This window comes from Pristiophorus japonicus, unplaced genomic scaffold, assembly GCF_044704955.1.
Source record: "Pristiophorus japonicus isolate sPriJap1 unplaced genomic scaffold, sPriJap1.hap1 HAP1_SCAFFOLD_61, whole genome shotgun sequence".
Taxonomy (NCBI): Eukaryota; Metazoa; Chordata; class Chondrichthyes; family Pristiophoridae; genus Pristiophorus; species Pristiophorus japonicus.
In genome coordinates this window covers 614,880-642,706 of record NW_027254520.1, presented here as the reverse complement: position 1 = coordinate 642,706, position 27,827 = coordinate 614,880, and the positions used below count along the sequence as shown (strand labels likewise).

General features: G+C 43.3%; 1 non-coding gene across 1 annotated transcript; it reads right to left on the bottom strand.

Moving 5' to 3' along the window:
* Positions 1 to 3,871: 3,871 nt before the first annotated feature.
* On the bottom strand, positions 3,872 to 3,954 carry trnas-cga (transfer RNA serine (anticodon CGA)). Its single transcript has one exon. It is a non-coding gene; the product is annotated as a tRNA-Ser (tRNA).
* Positions 3,955 to 27,827: the final 23,873 nt, after the last annotated feature.

The window sequence follows — 27,827 nt, the reverse complement described above, 5'->3', positions numbered from 1 at the left end:
ATTTTGGTGGTGCAGTTGGGCTGCAAGTATTTTAGAGCAGCTTAAACATTCAGGGACGAAACTCACACCAAACCTGTAATACATTGAAGCAATACTGCAAAACATTAGTTCTGCCGAGAGCTGGTGGCCCCGCGGAGTGTTTCCAGCATTAAATGAACAGTTCCATATCCTCCGGGGATTTAGTACTTCTCGTATTTCAATCAGTGAAAGGCTCACTGCCGCTGATTGGTTTGCAGTGCAAAGTATGGAACTGATCTAAATACAATTCCACTGCGTAATCCCTCATTATAAGAACATAAGAATGAGGAACAGGAGTAGGCCATCTAGCCCCTCGAGCCTGATCCGCCATTCAACAAGATCATGGCTGATCTGGCCGTGGACTCAGCTCCACTGACCCTCCCGCTCCCCGTAACCCTTAATTCCCTTATTGGTTAAAAATGTATCTATCTGTGATTTGAATAGATTCAATGAGCGAGCCTCAACTGCTTCCTTGGACAGAGAATTCGACAGATTCACAACACTCTGGGAAAATAAATTCCTTCTCAACTCGGTATAAATTTGGCTCCCTCGTATTTTGAGGCTGTGCCCGCTAGTTCTAGTCACCCCGACCAGTGGAAACAACCTCTCTGCCTCTATCTTGTCTATCCCTTTCATTATTTTAAATGTTTCTTTCAGATCACCCCTAATCCTTCAGAAATCCAACGAGTAAAGACCCAGTCTACGCAATCTATCATAATAAGGTAACCCCCTCATCTCCGGAATCTGCCTAGTGAATCGTCTCTGTACCCCCTTCAAAGCTAGTATATCCTTCCTAAAGTAAGGTGATCAAAACTTCACGCAATACTCCAGGTGCGTCCTCAACAACACAGTTGCAGCAGGACCTCCCTGCTTTTGTACTCCATCCCTCTCGCAATGAAATCCAACATTCCATTCGCCTTCCTGCTTACTTGCTGCACCTGCAAACTAACATTTTGGGATCCATGAAGTTTCATGCACAAGGACCCCCAGGTCCCTCTGCATCTCAGCATGTTGTAATTTCTCCCCATTCAAATAATATTCCTTTTTATTGTTTTTATTCCCCAAGGTGGATGACCTCACATTTTCCGCCATTGTATTCCATCTGCCAAATCTTAGCCCATTCACTTAACCTCCCTAAATCTCTTTGCAGCCTCTCTGTGTCCTCTACACAATCCGCTTTCCCACTAATCTTTGTGTCATCTGCAAATTTTGTTACACTACACTCTGTCCCCTCTTCCAGGTCGTCTATGCATATTGTAAGCAGTTGTGTTCCCAGCACCGAGCCCTGTGGCACACCACTAACCACCGATTTCCAACCTGAAAAGGACCCATTTATCCCGACTCTCTGCTTTCTGTTAGCTAGCCAATTCGCTATCTATGCTAATAGATTTCCTATGACTCTGCGTACCTTTATCTTCTGCAGTAACCTTTTGTGTGGCATCGTATCGAAAGTCTTTTGGAAATCTAAATACACCACATCCATCGGTACACCTCTATCCACCATGATCATTATATCCTCAAGGAATTCCAGTAAATTATTTAAACATGCTTTCCCCTTCCTGAATCCATGTTGCGTCTGCTTGATTGTACTATTCCTATCTAAATGCCCCGCTATTTCTTCCTTAATGATAGCTTCAAGCATTTTCCGCACTATAGATGTTAAACTAACCGGCCTATAGTTACCTGCCTTTTATCTGCCCCCTTTTTGTAAAAAGAGGCGTTACATTTGTTGATTTTTAATTCGCTGGTACCTCCCCAGAGTCCAGAGAATTTTGGTAGATTATAACGAATGCATCTGCTAGAACGTCCGCCATCTCTTTTAATACCCTGGGATACATTTCATCAGGACCAGGGGACTTTTCTACCTTGAGTCCGATTAGTCTGTCCAGCACTACCCCCCTAGTGACAGTGATTATCTCAAGGTCATTCCTTCCCACATTCCCGTGATCGGCAGTTTTTGGCATGGTTTTTGTGTGTTCCACTGTGAAGACCGAAGCAAAATAATTGTTTGAGGTCTCAGCCATTTCCACATTTCCCATTATTAAATCCCCCTTCTCATCTTCTCAGGGACCAACATTTACTTTAGTCACTCTTTTCCGTTTTATATATCGGTACAAGCTTTTACTAACTATTTTTATGTTTTGTGCAAGTTTACCTTCGTAATCTATCTTTCCTTTCTTTATTGCTTTCTTCGTCATTCTTTGCTGTCGTTTAAAATGTTCCCAATCTGCTAGTTTCCCACAAACCTTCGCCACCTTATACACATTGGTTTTCATTTTGATACTCTCCTTTATTTCCTTGGTTATCCACGGCTGGTTATCCCTTCTCTTACTGCCCTTCTTTTTCACTGGAATATATTTTTGTTGAGCACTATGAAAGAGCTCCATAAAGGTCCTTCACCATTCCTCAATTGTGCCACCGTTTAGTCTGTGTTTCCAGTCTACGTCCGCCAACTCTGCCCTCATCCCACTATAGTCACCTTTGGTTAAGCATAGTACGCTCGTTTGAGACACTACTTCCTCACCCTCAATCTGTATTGCAAATTCAACCATAGTGTGGTCACTCATTCCGAGAGGAGCTTTTACTGGGAGATCGTTAATTAATCCTGTCTCATTACACAGGACCAGATCTAAGATAGCTTGCTCCCTTGTATGTTCTGTAACATACTGATCTAAGAAACAATCCCGTATGCATTCTATGAATTCCTCCTCAAGGCTACCCAGTGCGATTTGATTTGACCAATCGATATGTAGGTTAAAATTCCCCATGATAACTGCCGTTTCTTTTTCACATGCCTCCATTATTCCCTTGGTTATTGCCCGCCCCACGGTGAAGCTATTATTTGGGAGCCTATAAACTATGCCCACCAGTGACTTTTTCCCCTGACAACTCGAATCTCCACTCACAATGATTCAACATTTTGTTCATAGAGCCAATATCATCTCTCACAACATCCTTTATTAACAGAGCTACTCCACCTCCTTTCCCTTCTTGTCTATCTTTCCGAATTGTCAGATACCGCTGTATGTTTAATTCCCTGTCCTGGCCAACCTGCAACGTTTCTGTAATGGTCATCAAATCATACCCATTTATGATGATTTGTGCCGTCAACTCATTTACTTTATTTCGAATGTTGCGTGCGGTTAGGTAAAGTGTTTTAATACTAGTTTTTAAACCATGATTTTTAGTTTTGTCCTCTCCTGCAGCCCCTTTATTTTCATACATATTGTCCCTTCCTATCACCTTGTCGTTTACACTTGCCCCAGTGCTACTCTGCTCTGTTGCCTCCTGCCTTTTGCATTTTTACTTGCGTTCCTGTGATCTGAGCTCTCACCCACTCTAACTAGCTCAGAGCCCTCTCCTGGGTTCCGAATACTCCTTGCATTGCAGAACCGAGATTTCATGCTTGACTTTTTATTACACTTTAACCCTTTAGAATTTTGCTGTACATTCGTCTGCTGCAAACTGCAGGGGCCACGTCGCTTAATGGATAAGGCATCTACTTTGATGCAAACACTGATGTTATCAGAAAATTGCAACGTCAAACACTGCCGTGGTCATTTTGGCAAAACTTGTTCATCTTTATAAAACTAAACCTCGTTCGCACTCATTAACGAAAGGTGAGTTCCTCCCAAACAATGCACTTATCTTTATTAAAAGGCATTTTTTCATGTTGTGTATATTGCTCACTGATTTTTGCAGATAGTTTCCAACAAACTAACAATTAATACCGATATACTATTAATGTTTCCAGTTCGAACAACTGCTTAGCGTCAATCAGTGTAATAAAGAGCAGTGGAGGGAGTTCTAATGAGATCCCCTTTCGTCGATAAAAAAAGAGCACCTGTTGAATCGCTGCGAGCAGGGTTCGAACCTGCGCAGGGAAACCCCCATTGGATTTCGAGTCCAACGCCTTAACCACTCGGCCATCGCAGCTACACAGTAGAGCTGCTTTAATAGTCCAATCGTCGGTGCAATTTATCACAGAGACCGCCTGCATGCTTGCCCTCTTGGATCTCCCAGACGATGTGAAAATTAAATCGTTGAATCACAGAATCTCACAGCAAAGAAGGAAACATTTCGGTCAGAACTGAAAGAATTTACATTTCGGGGAAAACTGAACAGTGTGGGGAGCTTCTTTCTCGAAAAACAAGTGAGATATATTTTTAACATTATTAAGGTATTTGATCGAGTTGATGTGGAGAAAATGTTTGCTATTGTGGAGGAGTTCAGAACGGGAGGTCACCGATAAATTCAGTAGACAATTCAAGAGCAACGTATTTACCAAAGAGTGGTTAGAATGTGGAAGATGCTACATGAGCAGTAGTTGAGCCGAATGGCACAGATTCATTTTAAAGGGAATTACCTAAGCACATGAGTGAGAAAGATATAGAATAATATGCTGATAGGATCAAGTGAAGTAGGGACGTGTGCAGCATTAACTCTAGCAACACCAGTTAGGTACAATTGTCTCTTTCTGTGATGCAATCTCTATATAACGTTATGTAACACACATTTTAAACAACAACAATAACTTATATATAATTAGCTCCTTGAAATTAGCGAAACGTCCAAGGCGCTTCACAAGAGTATTATGCGATACAAATTTGACAGCGAACCACTAAATACAAATTAGCGCAGGTGACTAAAAGATTGGTCAACCAGGTATGCTTGATAATGAGGAAGAAAGCTGTACATTGAAGGTAGATATCAAAGAACTGGTCAGGGGTTTAATGGAATTCAACCCGGAGAAGTGTTAGATAATGCATTTGGGGAGTGCTTATAGGGAAAGCGAATAAACATTAAATGTTAGGCCACTGATGAGTGTAGAGGTGCAAATGACCTTGGAGTGCATGTCCACAGAATCTTTGACGGTAGCAGGGCAGGTCGATAAGATGCTTGTGAACGATAGACAGAAAGGAAAAGGAGGCGGGGTGGCTTTGCTGGTTAGAGAGGAAATTAATGCAATGAAAAGCAGGGACATTAGATTGGATGATTTGGAAGCTGTATGGGGTGAGCTGCAGAATTCCAAATGGCAGAAAACGTTGGTGGGAATTGTGTACAGACCTCCAAACAGTAGTAGTGAGGTTGGGGACAGCATCAAACAAGAAATAAGGGATGTGTGCAATAAAGATACAGCAGTTACCATGGGCGACTTTAATCTATATAATGATTGGGCTGACAAAATGGTAGCAATGCTTTGGAGGACGATTTCCTGGAGTACATTAGGGATGGTTTTCCAGACCAATATGTCGAGGAACCACCTAGAGAACTGGCCATCGTGGACTCGGTGATGTGTAATGAGAAGGGACTAATTGGCAATCTTTTTGTGCGAGGCCCCTTGGGGAAGAGTGACTATAACATGGTAGAATTCTTTATGAGATGGAGAGTGAAAGAGTTAATTCAGAAACTAGGGACCTAAACTTTAGGAAAGGTAATTTCGATGGTATGAGGCGTGAATTGGCTAGAATAGACTGGCAAATGATACTTAAAGGGTTGACGGTGGATAGGCAATGGAAAACATTTAAAGACCACATGGATGAACTTCAACAATTGTACATCCCTGTCAGGAGTAAAAATACAACGGGAAGATGGCTCAACCGTGGCTAACAAGGGAAATTAAGGATAGTGTTAAATCCAAGGAAGAGTTATATAAATTGGCCAGAAAAATCAGGAAACCTGACGACTAGGAGAAATTTAGAATTCAGCCAAGGAGGACTAAGGGTTTTGTTAAGAGGGGAAAAAAGAGTATGAGACGAAGTGTGCCAGAAGCATAAAAAATGACTGCCAAAGCTTTTATATATATGGGAAGAGAAAAAGATTAGTGAAGACAAACGTAGGTCCCTTGCAGTCGGATTCAGGTGAATTTATAATGGGGAACAAAGAAAAGGCAGACTAATTGAACAAATACTTTGGTTCTGCCTTCACGACGGAAGACACAAATAACCTTCTGGATGTACTAGGGGACCGAGGGTCTAGTGCGAAGGAGGAACTGAAGGTTATGCTGATTAGATGGGAAATTGTGTTGGGGAAATTGATGGGATTGAAGGCCGATAAATCCCCGGGGCTGATTGTCTGCATCCCAGAGTACTTAAGGAAGTGTCCAGAGAAAAATTGGATGCATTCGTGATCATTTTCCAACAGTCTATCGACTCTGGATCAGTTCCCATGGACTGGAGGGTTGGTAATGTAACACCACTTTTTAAAAAAGGAGGGAGAGAGAAAATGGGTAATTATAGATCGGTTAGCCTGACATCAGTCGTGGGGAATCAATTATTAAAGATGAAATCGCAGCTCATTTGGAAAGCAGTGACAGGGTCGGTGCAAGTCAGCATCGATTTCTAAGAGAAAATCAAGGTTGACGAATCTTCCAGAATTTGCTGAACATGTAACTTGCAGAGTGGACAAGGGAGAACCAATGGATGTGGTGTATTTGGACTTTCAAAATGCTTTAGATAAGGTTCCACACAAAAGAATTGTGTGCAAAATCAAAGCACATGGTATTGGAGGTAATGTACTTACGTGGATAGAAACAGAGAAACAAAGAAAATAGGTGCAGGAGTAGGCCATTAAGCCATTCGAGCCTGCACAGGCATTCAATCAGATTACGGCTGACCATTCCTTCAGTACCGCTGTCCTGCTATCTCTCCATACCCCTTGATCCACTTAACCGTAAGGGCCATATCTAACTCCCTCTTGAATATACCCAATGAACTCACATCAACCACTCTCTGCGGCAGGGAATTCCACAGGTCAACAACTCTCTGAGTGAAGAAGTTTCTCCTCATCTCAGTCGTAAATGGCCTGACCCTTATCCTAAGACTATCTCCCCTGGTTCTGGACTTCCCCAATATCGAGAACATTCTTCCCGCATCTAACCTGTCCAGTCCCGTCAAAATCTTATATGTTTCTCTGAGATCCCCTCTCATCCTTCTAAACTCCAGTGAATAAAGGCCTATTTGATCCAGTCTCTCCTCATATGACAGCCCAGCTATCCCTGGAATCAGTCTGGAGAACCTTCGCTGCACTCCCTCAAAAGCAAAAACTTCCTTCCTCAGATTAGGAGACCGAAACTGAACACAATATTCCAGGTGAGGCCTCATTAAGCACTGTACAACTGCAGTAGGACCTCCCTGCCCCTATATTCAAACCCCCGAGCTACGATGGCCAACATACCATTTGCCTTCTTTACCGCCTGCTGTACCTGCGTGCCCACTTTCAGTGACTGATGAACCATGACACCCAGGTCTCGCTGCACCTCCCCTTTTTCTAGTCTGCCACCATTCAGATAATATTCTGCCTTCGTGTTTTTGCCCCCAAAATGGATAACCTCACATTTATCCAGATTATACTGCATCTGCCATGTATTTGCCCACTCACCTAATCTGTCCACATCACCCTGCAGCCTCTTAGCGTCCTCCTAAAACCTCACACCGCCACCCAGTTTAGTGTCATCCACAAACTTGGAGATATTACACTCTATCCCTTATTCCAAATCGTTAATGTATATTGTAAAGAGCTGGTGTCCCAGCACTGAGCCCTGAGGCACTCTACTAGTCACTGCCTGCCATTCTGAAAAGGACCCGTTTATGCCGACTCTCTGCTTCCTGTCTGCCAACCAGATCTCTATCCACGTCAGTACATTACCACCAATTCCATGCGCTTTGATTTTGTATACCAATCTCTTGTGCTGGGCCTCGTTAAAAACCTTTTGAAAGCCCAAATACACCACATCCATTGATTCTCCTTGTGCACTCTACTAGTTACATCCTCAAAAAATTCCAGAAGATTCGTCAAGTACGATTTCCCTTTCATAAATCTATGCTGATCCTGTCACTGCTTTCGAAATGGGCTCCTTAATGATTGATTCCAAGATTTTCCGCTTTATGGATGTCAGGCTAAGCGGTCTATAATTAGCCGCTTTGTCTCTCCCAACATTTTTAAAAAGTGGCGTTACATTAGCTATCCTCCAGTCCATAGGAACTGATCCAGAGTTGATAGATTGTTGGAAAATGATCACCAATGCATCCACTATTTCTCGGGCTACTTCCTTAAGTACTCTGACATACAGTCTATTAGGACTCGGGGATTTATCGGCCTTTAATCCCATCAACTTCCCGAACACAATTTCCCAACTAATAAGGATATATTTCAGTTCCTCATTCTCACTAGACCCACTGTTCCCTAGTACATTCGGCAGGTGATCTGTATCTTCCTTTGTGAAGACAGAACCGAAGTGTTGAGAACTGGTTGGCAGACAGGAAGCAGAGAGTCGGGATAAACGGTTTCCTTTTAGAATGGCCGGCAGTTACTAATGGAGTGCCTCAGGGCTCAGTGCTGGGACCCCAGCTCTTCACAGAATACATTAATGATTCAGATGAAGGAATTGAGTGTAATATCTCCAGGTTTGCAGATGGAACTAAATTACCTGGCGGTGTGAGCCGTGAGGAGGACGCTAAGAGGCTGCAGGTTGACTTGGACAGGTTAGGTGAGTGGGCAAATACATGGCAGATGCAGTATAATGTTGATAAATGTGCGGTTATCCACTTTGGTGGCAAAACAATGAAGGCAGAATATTATCTGCATGGCGGCAGATTAGGAAAAGGTGAGGTGTAACGAGACCTGGGTGTCATGGTTCATCAGTCATTGAAAGTTGGCATGCAGGTACAGCAGGCTGTGAAGAAGGAAAATGGTATGTTGGCCTTCATAGCTAGGGGATTTGAGTATAGGAGCAGGGTCGTCTTACTGCAGTTGTAATTGGCATTGGTGAGAACTCACCTGGAATATTGTTTTCAGTTTTGGTCTCCTAATCTGAGGAAGGAAGTTCTTGCTATTGAGGGAGTGCAGCGACGTTTCACCAGACTGATTCCAGGGATGGCTAGACTGACATATGAAAAGAGACTGGATCAACTGGGCCTTTATACACTGGAGTTTAGAAGGATTAGAAGGGATCTCGTAGAAATATGTAAGATTCCGACGGGACTGGACAGGTTAGATGCGGGAAGAATGTTCAAAATGTTGGGAAAGTCCAGAACCAGGGGACACAGTCTTAGGATAAGGGGTAGGCCATTAAGAACGAAGATGAGGAGAAACTTCTTCACTCAGAGAGTTGTTAACCTGTGGAATTCCCTGCCGAAAATAGTTATTGATGCCAGTTGTTTGGATATATTCAACAGGGAGTTATTGTGGCCCTTATGGCTAAAAGGATCAAGAGGTAGGGAGGAAACAGGAAAGCGGTACTGAGGGAATGATCAGCCATGATCTTATTCAGTGGTGGTGCAGGCTCGAAGTGTCGAATGGCGTACTGCTGAATCTATTTTCGATGTTTCTATGTTGAGAAGCAACACGCAATACTTGCCTTCATTCGATGAGCCATAGAATATATGATCGGGGAAGTTATGCTTCAAATGTATAAAACTCTAGTTGCGCCACCGCTAGATTATTGCATGCTTCTCTGGTCACCGCATTACAGGAATGATCAGACAGCACTCGTGAGCATACAGGTTAGATTTAGGCGGATGGTGAATTTAGCTCTGAGTAAATATTGCATCGGCTGGGTTTGTTTTCTTTGGAACAGAGGAGGCTAAGGGGGTCCTTATTGAAGTGAATAAAATTATGAGTGGCCGAGATCGAGTGCATAGAAAGGATGTATTTCCCTTAGCAGAGTGGCCAACAACCAGGTGTCATAGATTTAAAGTAATTGGTTGGAGGTTTTCTGGAATTTGAGGTACACTGTTTTCACTCAGGTGTGGTGAAAGTCTGGAATCCACTCCTGAAAGTGATTTAGAGGCAGAAGTCCTCACGACTTTTAAAAGTCCTTGAATGTGCACTTCAATTCCAGTAACCTAAAAGGCTATGGACCAAGAGCTGGAAAGTGGCATTAGTCTGGATAGGTCGGATTTTAGTCGGAATTTAGGTCATGATCTGGTGTTTCTTCGGCATCTCAGTGCATTTTGCAGCAAATCAATACTTCAGAGAAGGGAAACTGCGTTCCCTCCAATTCCTGCTACACAAGTGGCTCCAATCCTACCCACTTTTCCATTGAGGTCTCTTAGAACCTGAGTCTATTACACAGGAACAAGAGCAAGCCATCGAACCTGTTAGAGAAGGACAGCAGGGTTCCATTCGCCCCTCGAGCCAGTTGCAAGGGACAAGAGGACGTAATGCAGATCCTTGGGCTTTTTATACAACAATAGTAGAAAGCCTTCGGCCGCTCGTACCTGCTGTTTAGATGACGAGGAGGCACACTTTCCTGTTACTCAGAATTAGCTGGAGGCCATTCAGCCGCACTGCACTGTTGCACAGGGAAAGGAGGAGGCCATTAACGCCTCAAATCTGAGCCTTAGGAGAGGCAGAAGCCGATCAGTTCCTTGAGCTTGCTCTACAAGAAGAGTATAAGTCCATTTAGATCCGAGAACATAGAAACATAGCAAACGGGAGCAGTAGTTGTCCATTCGGCCCTTCGAGTCTGCACCGCCATTTAATATGATCATTCCTAATCCTCTATCTCAACATCATATTCACGCTTTTACCCCATATCACTTGATGTCTTTTGTGTCTAGAAATCTATCTCCCTCTTAAATATATTCAGTGACTCGACATTCACAGCTTTCTGTGGAAGGGAATTCCACAGCTGCACCACTCTCCGAATGAAAAATAAATCTCACCTTCTCCTTCCTAAATTTCCTACCCCGTATCCTGAGACTGTGACCCCTTGTTATAACCTTCCCAAACAGGTGAATCATCTTCCCCGCATCCAGTCTATTCAAACCTTTCAGAATGGTATACGTTTCAATGAGATCCTCTCTCATTATTCTAAACTCTACAGAATACAGGCCGAGTCGACCCAATCTCTGCTCATACGACAGTCCTGCCATCCCAATAATCCATCTGGTGAACCTTCGCTGCACTCCCTCGATGGCAAGTATATCCTTTCTTGTGTAACGAAACCAAAACTGCACACAATACTCCAGATGCGGTCTCACCAAGGCCCTGTAGAACTGTAGTAACACATCTTTACTCATTTACTCACATCCTCTTGGAATGAAGGCCAACATACCATCTGCCTTCCTAACTGCTTGCTGCACCTGCATGTATGCTTTCAAAATACTATTTTACAAGGACACCAGGTCCCGCTGCCCATAGATCCTGTTTTCTGTCCAATTTTCAATCCATGCTAGTATATTACCCCCAATCATATATGTTTTAATTTTGCACACTACATCTTACGTGGGCCTTTATCACAGGGCTTATGAAAATCCAAATACACTATATCCACTGGTTCTCCCTTAACTTTTCTACCAGTTACTTTCTCAAAAACTCGAGTAGGTTTGTCAAACATGATTTTCTTTTCATGAATTCATGTTGACTTTGTCTAATCTCTTTGGTATTATCTCAGTGTTCCGTTATAATATCCTTTACGATAGATTCTCGCATTTTCCCTACAACTGGTGTTCGGCTAACCGGTCTGTAGTTCCTTGTTTTCTCTCTCCCTCCATTTTTAAACAGTGGGGTTACATTTGCCACCGTGCAAACTGCAGGAACTGTTCCATAATCTATAGATGTTTGGAGGTTGTCAACCAATGCATGCACTATTTCCATTGCAACCTCTTTTAGTACTCTGGGATGCAGATCATCAGGCCCTGGGGATTTATCGGCCTTCATTCCCATTAGTTTCCTCAGAATTATTTTCTTACAAATAATCATGTCCGTTAATTCCTCTTGCTCACTGGACCTTTGGTTCACAAGCATTTTTGGGGTGTTATTTATGTCCTCCCTGAAGACAGAACCGAAGTATTTATTTAATTGTCCTACCATTTCCTTGTTCCACATTATAAATTCCCCCGTTTCTGTCTGTAAAGGGCCTACATTTGTCTTCACTAATCTTTTCTTTTTTACGAACTTCAAGAATCTACTGCAGCCGGTTTTTATGCTCCTTGCAAGTTCACTCTTATACTCTATTTCTCGCCTCTCAATCAATCTCTTGGCACATTTTTGCTGAATTCTAAATTGTTCCCCATCCTCAGGATTGTACTTTTTCTGGCAACTTTGTATTACTCTTCTTTGAACCTAATACTATCCTTAATTTATTTTGTTCACCATGGTTGGTCCAGCATCCTTTTTTTTACACCAGAAAGGAAAGTATAACTGCCGCAATTGATACATTCGATCCTGAAATGTTCGTCCTTGCCCATCCACCAACATGACGTTTATTTACTCTTCCCAATCTATCATAACCCATGCAATTCATTCCCCATGCATTCGTAGTTTTCTTTGCTTAGATTTGGGACCATAGATTCGGATTGCGCTACTTCACTTTCCATCTTAATAACGAGTTTAATCGAGTTATTGCCACTTTTCGCTAAAGGACCCCAGACAACTTGACTTTTAATTAACCCCTTCTCATTACACAAGACCCAATCTTGGATATTCTGTTCCCTAGTACGCTCCGCAAAATACTGGGCTAAAAAAACAACTGGTAAAAACGCCAGGAATTCATCGGCCACATTATTATTACTTTAATTTTTACGTAGTTTAAAGTCACCTTCGATGATGGTAGTACCCTTGTTACATGCAGCTCTAATTTCCTGTTAATGTTATCCTCGACACTACCACAACTGTTTGGAGGCCAATGGAGAACTCACACCAATCTTTTCTGGTCCTTCGTTCTCCTTAGCGCCATCCAACTGAATCTACATCTTGTCTTTCTGAGCCGAATACCTTTCTCATTATTGCACTGATATCATCCTTTATCAGCAACGCAACACAATCCGCTCTTCCTTTATGCCTGTCCTTTCTAACTACCGAATATCATTTGATATTCAGTTCCCAACCCTGGTCACCGTGCAACCATATATCTGTAATTGCACCGATATTGTATCTGTTTACATCTGTTTGCGCTGTTAATTCTTCTATCTTATTACAGATGCTTCGTCCATTCAGATACAATGCTTTTGGTTTTGTCTTTTTAACATTATTTGAGATCATAACATTTTTTTGCACGATAGCTCGATTTATCTTATCGCTTTTTTTTCTTATCAGGATCCTTTTTGTTAGTGCCCCCTTTTGTTTCTATGCTCTGTCCCTTCTTGAAATAATGTGGTTACATTACAACAATCACTTTCCGGCATTGCTTCATTTTCATTTCTCTTTAGCATTCTAGATTTCTCTGCACCACGACCTCCGCGCCCCACCGCACCCCCCGGCCGCACATCCCGAACCCCACTCCGCTCTCCCCTTAATAGAACACGTTGCATAGGATTAGGACGAGGCATTTCAGAACAACCGACCTGATATACAGGAGCAGGTTGAGACTAATCAACCCCTCGAACCTGTTACATAGGACTCGGAGGATGACATTCCGTCCCTCAAAATATTGCACAGGAACAGCCTGAGTCATTCAGCCCCTCTAGCACATTACACAGCCGGATGCCTGTGGCACTGGACTAGTAATCCAGTGAGAGAAAATCACAGTCCACCAAGAGAGTAGGACAATTTAAATTTAATTAAATACATATAGAATTTTAAAAGTAGTAAAATGTTGACCATTGATGCAACACACCCATCTCGTTTAATAATCTCCTTTAGTGAAGGAAATCTGCAGTCCTTACTGGTCTGGGCCCAAATGTGGCTCCAGATCCAGAGCAACGTGGTTGGCTCTTTATGGTCCTCTGAAGAGGCCGAGCGAGAAACTAATTTGCATAAGGTGGCTAACCATCACCTTCACAAGGGCAATTAGGGAAGTGCAACAAAGGCTGCCCTTGCTAGAATTGTCCACATGCTAGAATGAATAAAAGAAACAATAGGATCTCTAGATTGTAACACAGGAAAAAGAAGAACTGCAAGAGAGGTAAGAGAATGTGGAGTCTGGAGACAACTAGATAAATGAATAGCTAGCTGGCTTTAAGAGAGAAAGCAGAGAGTAGGGGTAAAAGTTAGATTTTAGAGTGGCAGAAGGTGGTTAGTGCTGTTCCACAAGAATCGGTGCTGGGACCACTGTTGTTCACAATTTATATTAATGACTTCTACCTGGGAATCAAAAACAACTTTCTCAATTTGCGGATGACGTCAAATTAGTTGGATATTCAATACTGAGGATGACTGCAACAAATTCGGTCGCGCGAACCTGTTGCATAGATGACGAGAAGGCAATACCAAACCAACGAACCTGTTGCTCAGAAATAGTAGAAGGCAATTGAGCCTCTCCAGTCTGTTACACAAGAACAGGAGAAGGCCATTAACCGCTTTCTAGCGATTGCAACATGCTTGAATGAATAAAATAAAACAATAGATTGTTACATGGTTACAAGAAGAGTTGGAAAGTGAGATTAGGCGGGATAGCAATTTTCGGACTGTGCGGACACGCTGGGCCGAAGTAGCCTCCTTCCGTGCTGAAAGGTTCTACGAGTCCATGACAAAACATCCGTTTCAAACATAATAATTCGGGTCTGACAGGGCATCCGTTTTAGACGGCGGAGGTTGATCCAGTGGCGATGAAAGTTCATCGACCTGAATCGTTCACTCTGTTTCTCTCTCCGCAGATTCTGCCTCATCTAGCTGAGTGTTTCCAGATTTTTTTTTAGCTCAGATTACGCAGGAACACTATTTTACCTTTGTATTGATGCACAATTTGGCGACACTGAGGCGCAATGGATAGCACGTTAGATTTTTAATTCTTGGCATATTAAACATTCAAAGTTTTTGTGCTCGACTCCCAGCAGAGTCAGGATTTGAGCCTGGGCCGCACAGTGAACTTTGCATCAAAGCAATACTTCAGAGAAAGCTAACTTTGGTCCCTGCACTTTCTGTTGCACAAGTGGCTCCAGTCCTTCCCAAGCATCATCTGAATATTTTGCACGCAAGCAATCGAGCCTGTTACACAGTGACAGGTGGAGGCCAATGAGTCATTTAACCCCTCAAACCAATTGCAAAGGTCAGGACGAAGCCATTCAGCTGTGTGCGCCTGTTTTACAAGAAATGTCGAACTCCATTCGGTCGTTCGAACCTTTCGCATAGTTGACCAGAAGGCAATGCCAAACCAACGAAGCTGTTGAGCAGAAATAGGAGGATGTCATTGAGCCTCTCCAGTCTGTTGCACAAGGACAGGGGAAGGCCATTAACCCCTCGAGCCTGAGGCATAGGAATGGCGGAAGCCATTCAGCTCCTTGAGACTTATCTATAAGAAGACTAGAAGTCCATTTAGCCATTCGAAAGGCTGAGGATGAAGCATTTGCGACTCACGAACCTGTTATACAGGAACAGGAGGAGGCTAATCAATCTCCCGATCCTGTTGTATAGGAACAGGGCACACCATTCCTTCCCTCAACCTGTTGCAAAAGAATAGGAGGTGTCATTCAGCCCCTTGAGCGCATTACACAGATGGAGGTCAATCATAGTATCATGATGGTTATGTCACTGGACTAATAATCCAGAGAGAAGAAATCATAGCCCACCACGAGAGTGGGGAAATTTAAATTCAATAAAGTAAATCTGGAATTTTAAAAGTATCAATAATGATGACCATTGTAACAAATTCCTCATCTGGTTCACTTGTCTCCTTTCGGGAAAGAATTATGCCGTCCTTACCGGTCTGGGCCTACATGGGACTCCAAACCTACAGCAATGTCGTTGGCTCTTAACTGACCTCTGAAATGGCCTGGCGAGCCAGTCGGTTGCGTAAAGTGACTCACCAACAATTTCACAAGAGCAGATGGAGATGGGCAACAAATCCGTCCCTTGCTAGCGATGTCGACAAGCTTGAATGAATAAAATAAAAAATAATAGATTGTTACATCGGAACAAGAAATGCCTCAAGCCAGGTCAGAGAATGCGGAGTCAGGTGACAACTAGCAGAACGGATAGCTAGCTAGCTTCAAGACAGAAATCAAAGAATATGTGTAAAAGTTAGCGTTTCTTAGCCGCAGAAGGTGTAGTGGTGTTCCACAAGGATCGGTGCTGGGACCACTGTTGTTCAAAATTTATATTAAAGATTTAGATTTTGGAATCAAAAACAACATTTCTAAATGTGCGGGTGACACCAAATTAGGAGGGATAGTCAATACGGAGGAACACTGCACCAACTTACAAGAGGACATTAATAAACTTGCAGAATGGGCATATAATTGGCAAATGAATTTCAAACCATATAAATATGAGGTGTTACATTTAAGTAGGAGACTTAACGAGGTCACTTATTAATGGAAGTTGCCAGTCTGGGTGGTGTACAGGAACAAAGAGATCTCGGAGTACAAAATACAAAAACTCTAAAAAAAATAACGGCATAAGTTAGCAAGGCCATAAAAAGCAACCAAACACGCTGATTTATTTCTAGACATACAGAATTGAAAAGTAGCGACATTATGCTAAACCTGTATTTAACCTTCATAAGATCACGCTTAGAGTACTACGTACAGTTCTGGTCGCCATATTATAAAAAGGACATAGAGGCATTTCAGAGGATGCAGAGAAGATTTACAAGGATGATACAAGAACAGCCAGCGTATACAAATCAGGAAAGGATGAACAGGCAGTGTCTCTTTTCTCTTGAAAAAGGAAGGCTGAGGCGTGACATGATACAGACATTTAAAATTATGAAAGATTTTGAGGGAGTGGATACAGTTAGAATGTTTCAACTTGTGAGGATCAGAATAACTAGACGCTCTCAATATAAGATAGTCACCATGAAATCAAAATAGGGAATTCAGAACAAACTTATTTAGCCAAAGAGTGGTGATATTGTGGAACTCGGTACCACAGGGAGTGGTTGAAGAGAATAGTATGGAAGTATTTATGGAGGGGCTAGACAGGCATAGGAGAGAGAAGGGAATAGAGCATTAGGCTGTTGAGGAATGTTGAGTGGAGGCTCCAGTGGAGCATAAAAGACTGGCTGAGGTGAATGGCCTGTTTCAGTGCTGTATATCCGATGTAATCCAATGCTTGACATGAGTGTACTTGCCTCCATTCCCGCCACCACCTCAATGAGACCCCAACACTGCACGAGGTGGAAAACGCCATAAGAAAGCTAACAAATAACAAGGCTACGGGGGCTGATTGAATCATTGCTGAGGCACTAAAGTATGGCGGTGAGGCACTGCTGGCGCGAATACCTGACCTTCTTTCTCTCATCTGGAGGGAGGAAAGCATGCCGGGAGATCTTAGTGATTCAGTGATCGTGAACATTTTTAATAAGGCAATAAGTCCTACTGCAGCAACTAAAGGGGAATCTCCCTGCTATCAGCTACTTGGAAAGTCGTCGCTAGAATCCTCCTCAACTGACTTCTCCCTGTGGCCGAGGAGCTCCTCACGGATTGCAGAGTGGATTTCGTCCCCTCCGGGGAACAACGGACATGATTTGTTGCAGCACGACAGCTGCATGAAAAATGAAGGTAACATGGCCTTCTTCGACCTTACAAATGCCTTTCCCACTCTCAACCACGAGAGCTGAAGGAGCGTCCTCCTCCGTTTCGGACGTCACCAAAAGTACGTCACCATCCTCCGCCTGCTCCACGATGACATGCAGGCCGTGATCCTTACCAACGGATCCATCACAGACGCAATCCACTTCCGGATCGGGGGTCAAGCAGTCTGCGTCAACGCTCCAACCCTCTTCTCATTCTTCCTCGCTGCCATGCTCCACCTCACAGTCCACAAGCTCCCCGCTGGAGTGGAACTAAACTACAGAACCAGGGGAAACCTGTTCATTCTTCGCCATCCCTAGGCCAGGTCCACGACCATCCCAACCACTGTCGTGAGCTACAGTACGCAGATGACGCCTGCGTCTGTGCTCACACAGAGGCTGAACTCCAGGACACAGTCGAGGTATTTACTGAGGCACACGAAAGCATGGCGCTTGCGCTAAACATTAGTAAGACAAAGGTCCTCCACCAACCTGTCCTCGCTGCACAGCACTGCCCCCCAGTCATCAACATCCATGGTCCGGCCCTGGACAACGTGGACCAATTCATTATTTCGGGCGCCTGCTATCAACAATAGCAGGCATTGACGACAAGGTCCAACAACGTCTCCAGTGCGCCAGTGCAGCCTTCGGACGCCTGTGGAATAGTGTGTTGGAAGACCAGAACTTCAATACTTCGCCAAGTTCATGGTCGACAGCCCGTAGAAATACCCGCCCTCCTGTACTGCTCAGAGATGTGGAACATGTAAAGTAGACACCGCACTTCGCTGGAGAAATACCACCAACGATTTGTCCGAAAGATCCTACAAATCTCCTGGGAGGACAGACACACCAAATTTAATAGCCTCGTCAAGGCCAACATACCCAGCATTGTAGCACTGACTACACATGATCAGCTCCGTTGGGCAGGCCACATAGTTCGCATGCCAGACACGAGAAACCCAAAGCAAGCGCTCTGCTCGCAACTCGTCCACTGCCAACGAGCCAAAGGTGGGCAGTGGAAACGTTACAAGGACACACTCAAAGCCTCCCTGGTAAAGTGTGACATTCCCACTGACACTTGGGAGTCACTGGCCCATGACCGCCCTAAGTGGAGCAAGTGCATCCAGGAGGGCACTGAGCTGCTCGAGTCTCATCCCCGAGAGCATGCAGACATCAAGCGCAGGCAGCGGAAAGAGCGTGCAGCAAACCAGACTCCCCGCCCACCCTTTACCTCAAACACTGTCTGTCCAATTTGTGACAGAGACTGTGGTTCTCGTATTAGACTGTACAGCCACCTACCAACTCATGCTAAGAGTGGAAGCAAGTCTTCCTCGATTCCGAGGGACTGCCTATGATGATGTGAGGCTATTGCACAGGAAGAAGCCTTTCAGTACCTTGAACCTTGTACGCAGGAGCAGGCTTTTCATCCCCTCATACATGTTAAATAGTAACCATTCAACATTTCAAGCGTTTTAAATAAGAACAGGATGTGGGTCATTCAGCACTTTCCAGACAGTTTTATAGTTATAGGAAAAGGCAATTCTGCCCCTCGAATCCGTTGAATAGGAACAGGAGGTTGTCATTAAGCCCATAGATGCTGATACACTAGAAAAACAGGAGGACATTCAATCTCCTGATCCGGTTACATAGGAACAGGAGAAGAATATTCAACCCACAGAGGCTGGTAAATCAGGAACAGGAGGAGTTCATTCACTCCCTCAAGCTTGGTAGACAAGACAGCAGGAGGGCATTCAGCCACTCGAGCTTGTTACACAAGAATAGGAGGAGGCCATTCATCCACTTGAGCCTGTTACACTGGAACGGGTAGAGGCGATTCAGTCCTTCTAGCCTGTGGCAGTGGAACAAGAGGACTTCATTCAGCCCCCATAAATTGTTACACAGAAGCACACTATTCGGCCCCTCAAAACACTTACATTGGAATAGAGGGGATGATTAAACGCTGTTCAGCCTATTAGACATCAACAGGATACATAGAAACATATAAAAATAGAAAATGGATGCAAGAGTACGCCATTCGGCCCTTCGAGCCTGCACCACCATTCATTCGATGATGGCTGATCATGCAAAATCAGTACACAATTCCTGCTTTCTCTCCATACCACTTGATCCCTTTAGCAGTAAGTGGCACATCTTACTCCCTTTTGAATATATCCAACGAACTGGCAACAACGACTTTCTGTGATAGAAAATTCCACAGGTTCACAATTCTCTGAGTGAATAAGTTTCTCCTCATCTGAGTCCTAAATGGCTTATTCCTTATCCTTAGACTCGGACCCCTAGTTCTGGATTTTCCTAACATCGGGAACATTCTTCCTGCATTTAACCTGTCCAATCCCGTCAGAATTGTATCTGTTTCTATGCAATCCCCTCTCATTCTTCTAAATTCCAGTTAATATAAGCCAGTCGATCCAGGAGGAGGCGATTCAAGCCCTCGACCCTTGTATTTAGGAAACGGAGCAGGCCATTCAGCCACTCAAGTCTGTTACATCGGAGCTGAAGGAGGCTATTCACCCCCTTGACCCAGTTGCACAAGTAAAGGATGAAGTTAAGAGTACGGTTGCACAGTGGTAATGTTACTGGTTTTGTAAATCAGAGGCAGGTGTACACATTCAACCATGGCAGCTGTGGAATTTGAATTGAATTCATTAAATACATTTGGAATTAAAATGACGTTATCCTGTCCTTCCTCCTCAACTCTATCAGCCTAATGTTCTTTTCCCTTCTCCCTCATATGCGTATCTCAATTTTCCTCGCCGCCATGCTCCACCTCACAATCAACAAGCTCCCCATTTAAACTCAGGACCAGTCGGAAGCTGTTTAAACAACGCCGCCTCCAGGGCAGGTACAAGATCACCCCTACCTCTGTCATTGAGCTGCACTGTGCGGACGCCGCCTGCGTCTGTGCATATTCAGTGGCTGAACTCCAGGGTATAATCACTGTATTCCCTGAGGCATATGAAAGCATGGGCCTTACGCTGAACATCCGTAAGACAAAATTCCTTCACCAGCCTGCCATTGCCGCACAGAACTGCCCTCCAATCATCAAGGCCCAAGGCACGGCCCTGGATAACGTGGACCATTTCACATATCTCGGCAGCCTCTTATAAATAAAGGCATATGTGACTGCAGAGATTCAGCATCACCTCCAGTGCGCCAGAACAGCCTTCGGCCGCCTGCGGAAAGAAGTGTTTTAAGATCAGATCTTAACAAATCTACGACCAAACTCATGGTTCATAGGGCTGTAGAAATACCCGCTCTCCTGTATGGGTCTGAGGCATGCACGATGTACAGAAGGCACCTCAAGTCGCTGAATATATATCACCAACGATATATCCGCTAGATCGTGAAAATCTCCGGGGAGGACAGGCACACCAACATCAGTGCCCTCGACCAGGCTAAAATCCCCAGTATTGAAGCACTGCCCAGACTCGATGAGCTTCGCTGTGCAGGCCACATAGTACGCATGCCAGATATGAGACTGCAGAAGCAAATGCTTGCGGCGGAGCTCCTTCATGGTAACCGAGCCAAAGGAGGACAACATAAACGTTATAAGGACATCCTCAAAGCCTCCCTGGTAAAGTGCGACATCACCACTGAAAACTGGGAGATCCTGGCCGCAGATCGCCCGAGGTGGAGAAAGTTCATCCGGGAGGGCGTTGAGCTCTTTGAGGCTTGATGCAAGCCACATGAAGAGCCCAGGCACACGCAGCGGAAGGAGCGCGCGGCAATCCAGCCCAACCGACCACTTCCCCCGTCGAATGTCTGTCCCACCTGTGACAGAGTCTGTGGATTTCGCATCGGACTGTTCAGCCATGAAAGAACTCACTTTGGAGTGGAAGCAACTCCTCCTCAATTCCGAGGGGCTGCATATGATGATGGGGGAATTTTAGGATTGAGCAAAGTAGACCAATATGTGTTTAAATATGTCTGTGCTGTCAGTTCTGGATCATTCTGTGTCTCTTTAAATGGATATGCTGTCAGTTCAGTTCATTCTTTGTCAGTATAAAAGGGATGTGCTGTCTGTCCAGGATCATTCTGTGCGTGTGTCTGCTTAATATTAGTCTGATTACAGCTGTGAAGACCGAATTTGTAAGGTGACATATTTGAAAGCGAAATGGGTTTCCTTGCGTAGGAATGAACCCAGTTGACAGCGCGTCTGTTGAATAATTCAAAATGTATTTATATTTGAGTAAAACCCTTTCTCTAATCATAGCTGAAGCCCTGAAAAAGCTCCCAATTCTCTCCACAATAAAGTGACCAGCTGTGGACACATTGCCGAATGGATAAGGCATCCGCGTTCAGTTTTAATCGTGATGTTGTCAGAAGATTGCAGGTTCGGGTTGTGCTCCGGTTGTTTAACTCACCGGGCAAAACTTATTCTTCTGTGTTCCGACTCTCCCCAAAAAGCGACCAATTCTGACAGTTACTCAACTGAAATTATGGAAACGCCTGCTTACTGAGACTGATTCTGCGTTTTCCATATTGCCGATCTGGGGGCACCCGCAAGGCATGCGACGAACATAAGAAAATAAGCATTAGTAGAAAGGGTCGGCGATTCTGCCCTTCGAGCCTGCTCCGCAATGAAATCACCTCCTATTCTTCTAAACTCTGTAGAATATAGGCCGAGTATACTCAACCTCTCCTCATGGAAAATAACATTGCGGTTTCGAGTCTGTTGAGGTCGGTTTGCCCACTGGCTTTCAACGTGGAAAGGAACTGTTTTTACCCGAACATTTCTAACAGTCTCTGACCTTACATAACGGACTTAGCGAAATTAATTTTGCTCACAGAAGCTTACTGTCAGTTTTTCACATTGTTGCTCCGGGTGCACGGGCAGGTCCTATGGTAAAGAGAACAGTCGTGCACGTTTTCTCTTTGAATGTCATTTCTTAAAAAATCTTTGTCAGTTCACTCCAGACGAATGATCTGAAGGAAGAAGTGAGGAAAAGTTCCATCTCCGATCCGGATCTCTGTTCCACCTTCATTCAAGAAATGAAGAATTCCAATAGTCAGTGTTCATTTTAACAAGACCTGAACAATGCTTGGACAGAGACCAGTGGTTTTAAGGAGATTTGGATTCAAAGCCTATTGTATGTAAGTTTCAGTCAAATTCTGGGATGATTCATCAGCATCAGAAGTTTACAATAAATGAGCACAACGGTTTAGGCGGCCATCGCCATAACGTCCCGTCTACTGTCTAAGACAACTCAGCCATTCAACCTGGTGCTGTTAGTCTCCAACCAGAAATACTCTGCTAGAATGTCCCCCTCACCTTCAAAGTCCTGCCCGTGCACCCAGATTGACAAAGTTCAAAATGTAGAATCAGATTCTGCAAGCAAAATGCCTTCAGGAATGCTATAAACTACCTCATGGAATGAAGCCCTTTACTCTGATCAGACAGCCTGGCGACGCCGGGTTCATTCCCAGTCATTACAGAATCCTCGACAGATAGACCACATTTGGCGTACTTTGTGCAAATCTGGTCGCCATATAATTTACAAAATTGATGTAATGGAACTGGAGAGGGTAAAGAGAGGATTTACAAGGAGTATACATGAAATGCGAGGAAATATATATTAGGAAAGGATGAACAGGCCGCGTCTTTTTTCACTTGAAAAGAGAAGTCTGAGAGTGACCTAATAGAGGTCTGCTAGACATGAAAGGGTTTGATACGTTAAATGCACAGAGAGAGAGTTTCCACATGTGGGGAGGACCGTCACTGGAGGGTATCAATATAAGATCGTCACCAACAAATCCAATAAAGAATTCACAAGAAACTTATGTATCAGAGATTGAGAATGTAGAACTCACTATCACAGGAATTTGTTGAAGCAAGTAGGATATAATCATATCAGGGACAGTTAGATTAATATACGTGTGAAAAAGGAATATAGCGTAATTCTGATGAGAGGATGTCCAGTGGACCATAAAGGTGGGAATCGACTGGTTGGGTCGAATGGCCTGCTCCTTCTCTGTATATCCTAAATAATCGTATGCATTCGACACACATGATAGTAATTCAAAGGCCAGCTCCTTAAAACCTTCAGCACTAGAGAATGGGCACTGACTAAAATACAGTGCTGAGGATTTTTCAACATTATTTTGAGCTGGACGCTGAATTTAAATGTATCCAAATTCAGGCGAGTTCCTGCGTGCTGAATGGAACACGGGTGTCAGACTTCAAGTCGACACAGCGCCGCTAGACCGGGAAACAATTAACTTTACTCAGTGGATTAGTTTTCATTAGTTGCTCATGTGAAGCTCTGAGATTTAGGAAAATGTGGGGAAAATGGAGCAAATTCATAAGTTTATATTTACTTTTATCTAATAGCCAGCGAGGCTCGCTTATTAATTTGAGAAATTTCATGAGCTGAGTGTAACATGCTTGGTAGAAAAAGATGAATCTGGACATGACCTTCAAGGTAAAAGTACAATGAAAAAAAAAACAGAGGCATGAAACATTCCACAAAAATATTACGAGAATGGGATCAGAACCAACACGTGCAGTGTATAAGGGATTAGCAGTACATCTACTTAACCACACGGCCACCTTGTCTGAGGCCTAAAGTGTGATCTGCCCTTCGGTTTCCTGTTTTTTGCATCCAAACATATATACCCTGCGACAAAGTCCAGTTCACCACTTGTATGGCCCGAGCATCCAGGTCCACAAATTTCAAAGTCTACAATCAGATTCTGTAAGCAAAAGCTCTTCCAATACTTCAGGTGAGGGAGTTTCAGAAATGGCCAGTTTTGAGACAGTTTCACAGCAGAATAGAAAAGTTATTTCCCGGTGAGTTATGCAGCCCCGACAGGGCATGGTTAGCACCAAAGTCAGACGCCTTATCCATTGAGCCAAATCCCACTGCCGTTGTCAGTAGATGTGTTATATTTGGAACATAAGAACATAAGACATAGGTACAGGAGTCGGCTATTTGGCCCTGCTCCGCTACTCAATAAGATGATGGCTGATCTGATAATGGAATCAGCTCCACTTCCCTGTCCGCACTCCATAACCCTTTACAAAATTATTGCTCAAAAAGCTATCTATCTCCGCTTTAAATATATTCAGACCAAGCCTCCACAGCGCTCTGGGGCATTGTTTAACAAAATTCTGAGAGAGGAAATGTTTCCTCATCTCAGTTTTAAATAGGCAGCACATTATTTTAAGACTATATCCCCTTGTTTTATTTTCTCCTAAGAGTGGAAATATCCTCTCTGCATCCACCTAGTCGAGCTCCCTAACGATCTTATACGTTTCAATCAGATCACCTCGCATTCTTCAGAACTCCAATGTGTATAGGGCCAACCTACCAAACCTATCCTCAAATCAACGCCCTCATCTTCGGAATGAACCTAGAGAACCTTCTCTGAGCAGCCTCCAATGCAAGTATAACCTTTCTTAAAATGGAGAACAAAACTGTACGCAGTACACTACGTGGTGACCTGTACAGTTGTAGCAGGACTTCATTGTTTTTATACTCTATCTCCCTTGCAATAAATGCCAACAAGCTATATGCCTTCCTGATTACTTACTGCAACTGAATAATAACGTTTTTGTGTTTAATGCACAAGGACCCCCAGGTCTCCTTTTATTGCATCACGTTTCAACGTTTCTCCATTTAAATTGTGGGCCATGAAATTCCGTTTTCGCCTTCCCGCGGGCATTTCAGAGATGAAATACGCATCTACATTAAGCTGTTGACCACGTTCGACTTTATTGAGGACTCCTTCGACTCTGCTTTGCAGCGTGTGCACGGCCTAGAGCTGGAGTCACATGGCTTTGTGCAGCCAATCAGGTGAGATATCATAGTAATAGGAGTTCCGCAGGATCCTATACTCCTGTTACTATGATTGTGATAGAGCCTGAAACACTAAAAACACAGCCCCAAACAGCTAAAACACTTATAAAAAAAATAATTACACTACTTCCATTTAAATTAAAGTTAATAATATCTTTAAAAAATTCACGAATTTTAACATTTTCTTTAACAAACTTACCGTTGTGGGGAGGGTTTTTAATGATAAAATATGTTTCAATAACTTTATTTTTATATGTTTCTTGCTTTTTAAAACACTTGCGCCTGTAAAAGTCGGCTATGCGCCTGCTTTTTCAGGCGCAAGATTTTTGAGGACATTAGTAAGAATAATTATGGGGAATTTCCACCTACAAGCGTCCTTGCTCCAGGGATACGGCAAGTCAGAAACTTGCACACTGAAAACCGGCATTTCCGATGCCTTCCCGGGTCCATAGGAACTCCGTACAGACCCGGGGAAGCCGGAATTTCAGGGCCAATATTTGCTTTTCTATTATTTCTGCCAAAGTTGATAACCTCACATGTTCCCCTATTATAATCAATCTGCCTAATTATTGCCCAGTCACTTAGCCTGTCTATATCCCTTTGAAGGTTTGTTTTGTGCTGCTCACGATTTGCTTTCCCACCCATATTTGTATCATCAGCAAACTTGGCTACTTTACACTCGGTCCTTTCATCCATGTAATTAATACAGATTTTAAATAGTTGAGGACCCAGCACAAATCTCTGCGGCACTTCATTAGTCACTGTTTCCCATCTAGAAAATGACCCGTTTATCCTGACTCTCTGATTTCTGTTTGTTAGCCAATCCTCTACCATGCTAATATATTACCGCCTACCCCGTGAGCATTTATCTTATGTAGTAACCTCTTATGTGGCATCTTATCGAATGCCTTCTGGAAATCCAAATGCACCACATCCTCTTGTTCCCCCTTATTCACTCTGCTCGATATATCCTCAAAGATTTGCAGGATATTTATCAAACATGACTTCCGTTTCATAAAACCATGTTGAGTCTGCTTGATTCAATCATGTTTGATCAAATGTCCTGCTACTGCTTCCTTAATAATGGACTCCAGCTTTTTCCCAACGACAGATGTTAGTCTAACTGGTTTATAGTTTCCAGCTTTGCGTCTGCCTTTTTATTTAAATAGGGACTTTACGTTTGCGATATTCCAATCCGCTGGGACGAACCCAGAATCGAGGGAATTTTGGTAGATTACAACCAAACCATCCATTATCTATGCTGCCTTTTCTCTTAAGACCCTAGGATATAAGCCATCAGATTCAGGTGACTTGTCCGCCTTTAGTCCCATTATTTTACATCTTATTACTTCATTAGTGATAATGATAGTGTTAAGTGCCTCCCTCTCTATAGCCCATGGATAATCCATATTGGGATGTTTTTAGTGACTTCTACCGTGAGAACTGATACAAAATATTTGTTCAAAGACTCTGCCACTTCCCGGTTCTCCATTATTAATTCCACATTCTCATCCTCCAGGAGACCAACATTTACTTTAGCCACTCTTTTCTTTTTTATATATCTGTATAACTCTTATTATCTGTTTTCTATATTTCGTGCAAGTTAACATTCATAATCTATCCTCTTTTAATCATATTTTTGTCGTTCTTGGCTCGATTTTAAAAATGTCCCAATCCTCTGGACTCGAACGAGTGGATAATTGGGCGAGCGTGATGTAACATGTGGCCTAAAAGTTGCTGCAAAATAATTCAGAAGCATTTCAGCTGAAATGAACTCCAATCCGAGCGGATTACGAGCAAATGCCTACACTCACTGATTCACTACGAGTAGGGCTCGAACCTACTCGGGAACAATTCCATAAAATTCCGAATCCAACGATTTAAGCACATTAATATTGCAGCTAGCACATTGAATTTTTAAGCATACACCGAGTGAAGCAGCACTGACAGCACAACCATTTTAAACAGACAAAGACTAATCCGAGTCTGACAGCACAACTTGATGTCGCTGTATTACGCAGTAGAAAGCGGCATAGGCTGAATCCCTTTCGGCGGAAAATAAAATGTGAATCCCTGCTTGTCTCAGCTAATCAGCTCGGTGGTCAAGGGGTATGATTGTCTCTTTGATAGGAAAATAATGGAACCCTTACTAATAGAAGAACATCTAGAAACCAAAAGTATAAAAATGAATTATCAGCATTGATTTCAACAGGGAAAGTCCTGCTGGACCAACCTCACATACTTTTTGAAGAGGTAATAGAGAGAGTACACCTTGATAAGGCAATAAGTGTGATGTATCGAGACTTTCAAAAGATCTTCGCTTTGATACCAAATAATAGCCTACTGAATACGGTCAGGGGATAAGTAGCAGAATGGATAGCGAGCTCGCTTCAAGACTGCAATCAGAGATTGGACATAAACGGTAGCTATTCACATTGGCAGAATGTCGGCAGTGGTTTTCCAAAAGGATCAATGCTGGGACCATTATTGTTCACAATTTATAATAACGATTTAGATTTGGAACTAAAAACAGAATTTCCAAATATGTTAATGATACCAAATTGGAGGAAATTTATACTGAGAAGGAATGCAGC